Below are 10,942 nucleotides of genomic sequence, written 5' to 3' on the forward strand. Positions count from 1 at the left end.
ATTCATCCAGCACACAGCTATTGGTCACTTATATTCATCCAGCGTGCAGCTATTGGTCACTTATATTCATCCAGCACACAGCTATTGGTCACTTACATTCATCCAGTGCGCAGCTATTGGTCACTTATATTCATCCACTGCGCAGCTATTGGTCACTGATATTCATCCAGCGTGCAGCTGTTGGTCACTGATATTCATCCAGCCCGCAGCTATTGGTCACTTTTATTCATCCAGGGCACAGCTATTGGTCACTTTTATTCATCCAGAGCACAGCTATTGGTCACTTCTTAATCCAGCACACAGCTATTGGTCACTTCTTAATCCAGCACACAGCTATTGGTCACTTGTCCATCCAGTACACAGCTATTGATCACTTAGATTCATCCAGTGCGCAACAGTTGGTCACTTATCTTCATCCATTGCGCAGCTATTGGTCACTTTTATTCATCCATAGCATAGCTATTGCATGCCCAGGGTAAGCACGGATGGCCCTGGAAGAGACAACTGGTGCTCACAGCACAGTTTCTAGAGTAGAATGACATGAGTTCAAGCCTCATTTCTACTGAGTATAGCTGAGTAGCTGAGTGGCCATGGGCACATCACTCACCCTCTCTGAGCCTCAGTTTCCTCCTCTGTAAAGCGGGCTGCTGTGAAACCTAACAGAAAGAATGTCTGCCAAGTGCTGAGCTCCTACCTGACACACAGAGCGCTCCTTGCCCGGTGTTGGGTTTATCACCCAGATGATGGTTGCTCTCCTGGTTGGTGGGGAGAGCCGCCCAGGCCAGGAGGATCCCAGGTAGGCTGGAGACCAGGGCATCCTTCCCCAGCGACACAGTTTAGGCGGCTGGGGGTGGGGCGAGGCAGCACGTTCAGCAGCTGGATCCTGGCCTGTGTCCTTGAGTCACCAAGGGTAGCACCAGGCTAGTGCCCAACAGCACGACTGTGCCTCATTTGTGATGCAAATGGCTGGCAGTGGCCACGGATGCGCGAGGGCACAGCATCCACAGCCAGGACCCTGGGAGCTTTCATTCTGAGCAGAGCTCAGGGAGAGGAGGAGGGGGAGGCTGCCTCCCCAACCAGCCCCAAGGGATCTTTCTGAGTGGGGCAGGGAGCAGCAGGGACCCTGAAGCAGGGGTGACACATTTCTGGCAGCCGAGAGGGAGTGCTGGGGCCACTGGAATGAGTAGGAAAACGGCGGCTGGCAGAGGGCTCGGTCCTGCTGGAACCCAAGGGTCATCTCGCCAGTCTTGCCCTCTGGGCGCCTGAGAAACAAGGCGCACTATGTCAAGGCAAACTGTCATACCTGCCACTTCCTGATCCGGCCCCGCGGGGCCTCCAGCCTCGCCTGGATCCCCTGCCAAGCTGCAGTCACACAGACCTTCTCTCCCAGCTCCTTGCCACCTCGAAACTTTTCCGCGGCTGTTCCCTCTGCCTGGAAGGCCGTTCCTGTCATCAGAGCCAGTCTTCCTTTCCGTCTTAGCTCACATGGGGTTCACCCTGAGGTTGTCGAAGTTTAGCTTAGGGGAAAGGCCCTGGCCCTAATTCTGCACATGTAACTGTATCTCTTTTTCTTAAAGACTGTGTCCAAAATTGACATAACTTCAGGCTTTGAAAACCCTGAGCCCAGGCCAGGCGCAGTGGCTCGCGCCTATAATCCCAGCACTTTGGGAGGCCGAGGCGGGTGGATCACTTGAGGTCAGGAGTTTGAGACTAGCCTCGCCAACATGGAGAAACCTTGTCTCTACTAAAAATACAAAAAAAAAAAATTAGCTGGTGTGGTGATGGGTGCCTATAATCCCAGCTACTTGGGAGGCTGAGGCACAAGAATCACTTGAACCCGGGAGGCGGAGGTTGCAGTGAGCTGAGATTGTACCACCGCACTCCAGCCTGCGTGACAGAGCAAGACTCCATCTCAAAATAAATACATAAATAAATAAAAACTAAAAAACAAAAACCTGAGTCTGTCCCCAGTGGTGGGAAAATGTCCCCTGACATCTTCCTCCTGAGCTGCTGAATCACTGAACAGGTCACATGCCTTAAGGCGGTTCATTCATTCAGCAGTTATTTACTGAGCAGTTATTATGTATTGGGCACTTGCCTAGGTACTGGGGAAAGAGCTGCAAATAAGACAGACAGAATGCTTGCCACCTGGACTCACATTCCTTGGGGGGACCAGCAATCCACACACACATAAGTGACACGCAAGCAACAAGTGAGCAGCACCTAGAGTGAGCAAAAGCTGGGAGGAGTGACAAGGGCTATGAAGAAAAGTAAAGCAGGCCGGGGAGAGGGGCTGCAACTTGAACCAAGCAATCAGTCAGACCAACAGATCTGCAGGAGGTAAGAGGTGAGCCATGTGGACACCTAGGGGAAGAACATTCAGGTTGAGGGAACAGCACGTGCAAAGGGCCTGAGGCAGGGAGGCTGCCTGGGCAGGCTCAACACTTCACTGTGGCATTTATCAGACTAAAGTTAAACGTTATTCCAGAGATTACTTACATGTTTTTTTTTTTTATTTTTAAGAGATAAGGTCTCACTGTCACCCAGGTTAGAGTGCAGTGGTGCAATCATAGCTCACTGCAGCCTGGAACTCCTGGGCTCAAGTGATCCTCCTGCCTCAGCCTCCTGAGTAGCTAGGACTGCAGGCATCACGATGCCCGGCTAAATGACTTACATCTTTGTCTTCTCACCAGGACCTTGTATTTGGTCAGTGTTCAATAAGTAAATGGGAAAAGATTGGATGAATGAATGCATTTAGAGGGAGAGGTTGGGGCTGGTGAAGTTGTCAGAGGTGCCCGCCCTGCAGCATGAGTGGCTCCTGCTGGAACAGATGATGCTGTTTCTAACCCCCTCCCCCACAGGCCTACTGTCTCCATTCATGCCATGGAGGCCTTGCTGTGGGGTGGGTAGCAGTGAGGTGGGTGCTGTGATGGCCAGTAGGGACCCAGGGAGGTGGCTCAGGACTGCACACTGGAAGGAGGATCCCTTCCGCACCTTCCCAGGGGCCGGAGCTCTGCAGCTGCCTGCAGGCAGAGACCTTGGCATGGACACTGGTGTTCTGAGATGGGGGCCCCAGGCAGCCTTCTCCAGAGCCTCGGGGTGGCGGGCACGGGCTAGTGAGAGTGGGAAGAGGGCAGGGAAGACCCACGGTGACGTCCGAGGACCCACAGTGGCTTCTGAGGCTGGTTTGGGGGCCGAGGTCAACCCCTTGGGAGACTCCAGAGATAACAGTGAAACCCTTTCAGGAGGCACAGGTCCTGCTGGGTCACTGAATTTGGGGAAAAATTCAGGGAAGTGTGGCCTGAGATCCGGTGTCTCTGCCCCCACCATGCCCTCCTGGGAGTGCTGTGGGAGGACTAAGGCAGACTGAGATGAAATGGTGGCCCACAGAGGGGCTCACTGCTGAGGCGATGCTGACAGACCAGCACATGCGACTGTGTTCCAGGTGAGCCTGAAAGTGCTCCTGCGTCCATCGCTGGGGATGGGAAAGTCCACCCCACCTGCCCCAGCCACGCCGCAGACAGCACGCAGCTGATGGCAAAGAACGAGCAAGTCCTGTGTATGCGAAGGGGCCTGGTCAAGATGCATTTAGGGGGAAAGAGACGGGGGCTGTGCAGAACAAATGGCCTGTGCTTGACGGGGCGAGGAGTAAACATCCACCTGTGCAGACCTCAGCGCCCCCAGCTGGAGGTGCTGCACGCCTCGGGAGAAGAGAACTGGAAGGGACAGGATGGGAGGGAGATTTTCCACGAGTCTCCTGGATCCTATCAGTACACAGAGAATCAAAGCTGGGATCATTCTCTGTATTAAAATGCCACCACTGGGCCAGGCGCGGTGGCTCATGCCTGTAATCCCAGCTCTTAGGGAGGCAGAAGCGGGAGAACAGCTTGAACCCGGGAGTTCAAAACCTGTCTGGGCAATACCCCGTTCTAAAAAAAAAAATTGAAATGCCACCACCGTTAGCAGCAGGAAGCTGATATCTGAAGGCTGGAGAGCTCAGAGGCTGGGGTGCAAAGCAGGGGATATGGAGTCCATCTCAGTGGGATCTATCTGTCTTCCCCCTTCTCACTAAGCCAACCATCCCAGCACCTGCTTCTCCACCAAGAACAATGGTGCTTCCCCTCCTCTGGGAGCGGAAAGGCGCAGGGTGGGGAGGCAGGCTGCCTCCACCACAGGCTGGTGCCAGGTGGGAGCTTCAGGGAGGCCTCAAGCACTCTTTGGAAGGCTGGGCGGAAGTGAGAGTGGAAGTCATGCTGGGATCGTCTCCGGGTCAAGTGCAGCGGTGCTGGGGGAGGGAAGGAAACTGCCTGGAGTCAGGCCCCCTGCTCCCAACCCCCAGAGTTGCCATTCCAAAGCGGCCAGCAGTGTCTGTGTTGTAAGAGGGCGGGAGGATATGAAGTCGTACAGTCCCATCTGGGCCCCTCCCCAGCTGGCAGCCTCAGCCTCCACTCCCTGACCACGCTCCTGGCCTCCCAGCCTCCCTGCCGTTCCTCAGTGTGGCCAAGCATGTCCAACCCCCAGGCATATGCACAGGCCACCACCTCCTCTGCAATGCTCTTCCCCCATGCCTTACTGTGGGACCTCTCCCCAGGTTCTGCTGGCCTTGCCTCTCACCTGGCCCCTCCTGACGCTCCAGCATCCCACCTGCCCATTTCCTTCACAGCCCTCCTCACACTCTAACTCAGTGCTGAGCAGTGAGCTTCCAGAGGGCAGTAGCCATGCCCACCTTCTCACTGCTTCACTGCTGCTTTCTCCCCACCCCCAGAGGAGCAGCTCAGGTGTCATTTGTGGAAGGAACAAAAGGAGACTCTTTGGGACTTAATGCACTGTCATTTAGGGGGAAAATATTGAGTGGCTATGAGGCTTATCAAAGGGAGAGCCAGAGTCCAACCCAGGATGGAGAGTTTCAGAATAAACAAAATAGGCCGGGTGCGGTGGCTCATGCCTGTAATCCCAGCACTTTGGGAGGCCGAGGTGGGAGGATCATGAGGTCAAGAGATCAAGACCAGCCTGGCTAACATGGTGAAATCCCGTTTCTACTAAAAATACAAAAAATTAGCTGGGCGTGGTGGCGGGCGCCTGTAGTCCCAGCTACTCAGGAGGCTGAGGCAGGAGAATGGCATGAACTCCGGAGGTGGAGCTTGCAGTGAGCTGAGATCGCGCCACTGCACTCCAGCCTGGGTGACAGAGCGAGACTCTGTCTCAAAAAAAAAAAAAAAAAACTGCCCTGCATGATAAAGAGGGTTAAATTTGTTTTAGGGACCAATGGAAGGGAGGTGCATCTTCTTTCCTGTGGACTAACCCAGAGTGGGAACACCAGGGGCACCTGGAGAGCCTTGGCAAAGAACCAGCATTGGCTGAGAATGGTGAGGATATAATTCCTTATAACAGTGTTTAAGCTGCTGGATTCAGCCATTCCTGCCAGAACTTTATAGCTGCATGAGCCAATCCAGTCCAACCATTCTTCAGGAAGGTGGAGCCAGCCCAGGTGGAGCTGTTCCCAGGTTCCCTACCAAATGACAGAAACCCCAAGTCAAACTACTGGGGTGGGCAGAATAATGACCCCAAGACATCCATGTCCTAATCTCTGGAACTTGTAAATAAGTTATATGGAGAAAGAACTTTGCAGATGTGATTAAAGGTTATAAACCTCCAGATAGGGAGATTATTTCTGGATTATACAGGTGGGACCAATCTAATCCCATAAACCCATGAAAGCCGAGAACTTTCTCCAGCTAGAGGCAGAAAGGGGCGGGCAGCAAAAGAGTGTGAGAGGCACTCACCTGTTGTTGCTGGTGGGGCCACGTGGAAAGCACAGGCACAGTCCAGGCGCGGTGGCCCACACCTGTAATCCCAGCACTTTGGGAGGCTGAGATAGGTGGATCACCTGAGGTCAGGAGTTCAAGACCAGCCTGGCCAACATGGCAAAACTCCGTCTACTAAAAATACAAAAATTAGCCAGGCGTGGTGGCCCACACCTTAGTCCCAGCAACTTGGGAGGCTGAGGCAGGATAATCGCTTGAACCCGGGAGGCGGAGGCAGTGAGCCACGATGGTGCCACTGCCCTCCAGCCTGGGTGACAGAGTGAGACTCTGTCTCAAAAAAGAGAAAAATGAAAAAGAAAAAAAAGAAAGTGCAGGAAGGAACCTGGCAGCCCCCAGGAGCAAAGACCTGCCCCAGGTCCCAGCCAGCAAGGGAGACCTCAGTCCTCCAAATGCAGAGAACTGAATTCAGCCAGCAACTGAACGACCCTGGAAGTGAATTATTCTCTAGAGCCCCTAGTAAGTAATCCAGCACCACCAACACCTTGATATCAGCCTCGAGAGACCTCAAGCCAAGGTCCCATTTGGAGCATGACCTACACATTTGTAACATAATGGATAAGTGTTGTTTTTGTTTGTTTGTTTGTTTTGTTTTGTTTTGAGACAGGGTTTTGCTCAAGACAGCGTTTTGCTCTTGTTGCCCAGGCTGCAGTGCAATGGCACGATCTTGGTTCACCACAACCTCTGCCTCCCGGGTTCAAGCAATTCTCCTGCCTCAGCCTCCCGAGTAGCTGGGACTACAGGCATGAGCCACCACGCCCTGCTAATTTTGTATTTTTAGTAGAGATGGGTTTTCTCCATGTTGGTCAGGCTGGTCTCAAACTCGACCTCAGGTGATCTGCCCACCTCGGCCTCCCAAAGTGCTGGGATTACAGGCGTGAGCCACTATGCCTGGCCAGATAAGTGTTTTTTAAGCCACTAAGTTGGTGATAAGTTGGTAATAGAAAACCAAGACACTAGTTTAATGAAAAAAGAGAAGTGACTTGCTCTCTCACTGGTCTGGCTTCAGGAATGGCTGGATCCAGCAGCTTAAACACTGTCACCAGGACTTAGTTTCTCTGTTTCCCACACCCTGCTACCCCTCAAACTGGCCTCATGCTCAGGCTCCACAGGGTCATCAGACTCTAACCCCCAGGTTAATGTCCATGGAAAAGGGGTCCTGCCTCTCTCCCGGCCACCCGAGCACAAGCTTCATGATATCTCATTAGCTCTAACTGGGTGATATGCCCATTCCTGAATTCATTACTGAGGCCAGTGGCATCCAATGTTCTTATTGGCCAGGCCTGGGCCTCATGCCCACCTCCATGGGGCCAGGGGTAGAACTGGACTCACCTGAGACCCAGGGGCCTGGAGCAGGGAAGGGAGGGTTCCCCTGAGGAAAACCTGGGCACAGTTCCAGGCCCTCTGGTAACTGGCCTTAGAAGCCCCAGGGCAGAGGGCCAGGGAATCTATTCTCGAATTTGCCTTGTCTTACTTTCTGGAGGGAAGGCACTCCGTGAGGTGACCTGGGTGGAGGAGCACCCCAGCACCCCCATTCTTGGACACCCCACCCCATCCCCCACTGTCCCTTTAGCCGAGCCCGCCACAGTCTCCTGCCCCAGGGCCACATTTCCAAAACTGTACACTAGCAAGCAGGAAGCCTTTGCTCCGTCGAAGCATGCTTTGCTGGGAATGAGAGTAAATAAACTGGTATTTATACCACCACCCCACGGGGTGGCCGTTTGTCTCTGAGGCAAATATGGTCAAAATTGAATCTTGTGGCCCTTGAAGGAGAGCGAGGCAGTCCCAGGAGGATCTCAGAGGGAGGCCTCCACATGCTACCCTCCCACGGGCAGCTCTGAACTCTCCTGGAAGACTCCCCAGGAGCAGGGAACAGGGGAGGGGGCCTGGCTGCACCCCCACAGGCCTTTCCCAGGGCAGCTCCAGGCGGGGGCCCAAGTCTGTGCCAGGGGCATTCCCATCCCCTCGTGCACTGTCTCATGAGGACTCACTCCACGCAGGTGACTGTGGTGGCAGACACTGCTTTGGCTGACTTTGAAGCTTGGAAGGTCATTTAATTGAAATTCTCTAGAATTCGCATGAGCAGCGACTATCGTAAATTCGCTGCTTTGTGCCAGACACTGGATGCGGCAGCTAGGCACTGTCATGGCTGGGTCAGAAACGCCTTGCCTCCTGAGTTCACGTTCAGGAAGGAGGGAGATGTTAAAACGAGCAAACGAATAAATGCACTGAGCGGCACAAACCCTGAGAAGCGCTCGGAGGAGGCCGGCAGTGTCGGAGAGTGGGTGGAGGAGGGCGCTACGTCAACACCTGCGGGGAGGCGCTCCAGGCAGTGGACATGGCATGTGCGAAGGCCCTGCGGTGGAAGGAGTTTCAGCAGGGCCACACGTGCACTCAGGACTCCTCATGCACCATTCCTTCCACAGACATTTATTGAGTGCCGAGTGCATGCCAGGCAGGGTGCCAGGCACTGGAGCGACAATGGTGAGCACAGCCTGGCCCAGCCCTGTGCCCCTGGAGCTCACAGTCTAGCAGGGCAGACAGACCCCAATCACATCGCCCTGGAACCTCTTTCGTTTCTGGTGAGTACTGGCTGGAGAAGCGCTGGACATGGCCCCGTGGCAGTTTCCCTGGCCTCTCCACGGCTCCTCCTGTCTCCAAGGAGGTGGCTCCTCCTAAAGGACCAGCTTCAAGGTGAGGTTGAGGGCAGCATGGCTCCTGGGCCACCTCCTGCAGGGTGCAACCTGGCTGGGTCAGCAGCTCTGCAAGGGGCTGGGACAGGGACGCTTCCTCCCCTCCAGAGCCCGGCACAGGGTGGGGCCCAGCCAGGGATCACTGTCACCCTCCCATCTCCTCCACCGGCACTCATTCCACAGGCGGTCTCTGCCGGCCGAGGGTGGCGACAGCCTCTGTTTGATGCCTGGAGTGGTCTCTGGGGGCTCTCTCTCCGCTCAGCACACTGGACGGCTGCACCTCCCACCCTTCGGAGGTGAGGTTTAGCCGCATGACTGGCTCTGGTAACGCGTGGGCCGAATGACATGAGTGCTTTGCTTCTGGGCAGATGCATGAAGGCCACTGTGCACTTTCCCTCCACCATCATGACCACGTTGTTCCCCTCAGGCCCAGCTCGGCCTGTCCGGGGTCCTGCTCTGAAGGCCACAGTGACACGGAATGGCCGCCAGCTTCCACAGACATGTTCTGAATGAGAACCAACTTGTGTGCTTTCAGTCACTGGGCCGCAGGGGTTTGCTGGTGGCAGCATCGCCTGTCCATCCCGCCCAATGCAGCGCCCATGGCCCCTGCAGCCTGCGTCCTCCCTGAGCCCAGCTCATGCGCCAGGCACCGCCTGCTGCCCACCAGCCCACACTCAGCACAGCACAACGGGACTCCCAGTTTCCAGCCCCCAACACCCTGCTGTTTACGTGAACTTGGCTGAGTTCCTCCCCAGTTTGGTAAAACTGGAAGTCAAGGCTTCTAGTGTAGCCTGGGGGCACCGCCTGGTGGCTTACTCTCTGCTGCGGGATGTGCCTGCCCCTGGTCACCTCCAACCCAGTATTCCTGCCAAGTGGAGACTTTGGAGAAGCAGAAGAATGAGGCGCCCCGCCCTGCACACCATCCAAAATAAAAGAGAGATTAAGCTATACATATGCATAGGGAAGGCCCACAAAATTCTGATTTTCGCATGGTGACTTCAGTTGCTTTTTTTTTTAAATATTCTATGGATTTGCCTATTCTGGACATTTCATAAGAATGTCCATGCAAGAGGTGGTCTCGGGTGTTTGGCTTCGTTTATTTTGCATCAGGATTTCAAAGTTCATCCATGTGGCGTGTGCCGGTCCTTCATTTCTTTTTACAGCTGATAATTTTCCATTGCGTGCATATGCCAGTTTGGGGATCCATTCTTCAAATGAGGAACATTTAGGTTGTTTTCACTTTTTGGATATTACAAACAGTGCTGTTAAGAACCTTTGTGTCATCAAAAGCACAATGAGATACCGTCTCACACCAGTTAGAACGGTGATCATTAAAGTCAGGAAACAACAGATGCTGGAGAGGATGTGGAGAAACAGGAACGCTTTTACACTGTTGGTGGGAGTGTAAATTAGTTCGGTCATTGTGGAAGACAGTGTGGCGATTCCTCAAGGATCTAGAACTAGAAATACCATTTGACCCAGCAATTCCATTACTGGGTAGATACCCGAAGGATTATAAATCATGCTACTATGGACACATGCACACGTACGTTTATCGTGGCACTATTCACAATAGCAAAGACTTGGAACCAACCCAAATGTCCATCAATGACAGACTGGATTAAGAAAATGTGGCACACATATACCATGGAATACTATGCAGCCATAAAAAAGGATGAGTCCATGTCCTTTGCAGGGACATGGATGAAGCTGGAAACCATCATTCTGAGCAAACTATCACAAGGACAGAAAACCAAACACCGCATGTTGTCACTCATAGGTGGGAACTGAACAATGAGATCACTTGCACACAGGGCGGGGAACATCACACACCACGGCCTGTCAGGGGGTGGGGGGCTGAGGGAGGGATAGCGTTAGTAGAAATACCTAATGTAAATGATGAGTTGATGGGTGGAGCACACCAACATGGCACATGTATACGTATGTAACAAACCTGCACGTTGTGGGCAAGTACCCTAGAATTTAAAGTATAATAATAATAAAAAAAAGAACCTTTGTGTCCAAGTTTTGGTGTGGAAGCATGCTTCTATTTCTCTTGGGTTTTTCGAGGAGTGGAATCGCTGGGTCACATGGTAGCTCTCTCTGTTTAATCATTTGAAGAACCTGCCAGATTGTTTTCTATTTTCCATTCCCAACAGCAGTGTGTGGGGGGGTCCAATTCCCCCACATCCTTACCAGCACATGAGTTTCTCTTTTTCATGCCATCCTAGGGGATGTAGAGTGCTAGCTCATCTCTTTCCTTTGTTTTGTGTTTAGCGTTATTCTTTTAACCAGTTTACCTTATAATAAAAGTCAGCCCCACACTGTACTCCGCGGAGGATTCTGGAGCCCTGTAAAGGAAGAGGAAGGGGCTCCCAACCCCCTACTCTAACCAGCTGTACCCCAAGGGGATTAACAAAAAACATG

This window comes from Colobus angolensis, unplaced genomic scaffold (genome assembly GCF_000951035.1).
Source record: "Colobus angolensis palliatus isolate OR3802 unplaced genomic scaffold, Cang.pa_1.0 Scaffold156, whole genome shotgun sequence".
Lineage (NCBI taxonomy): Eukaryota > Metazoa > Chordata > Mammalia > Primates > Cercopithecidae > Colobus > Colobus angolensis.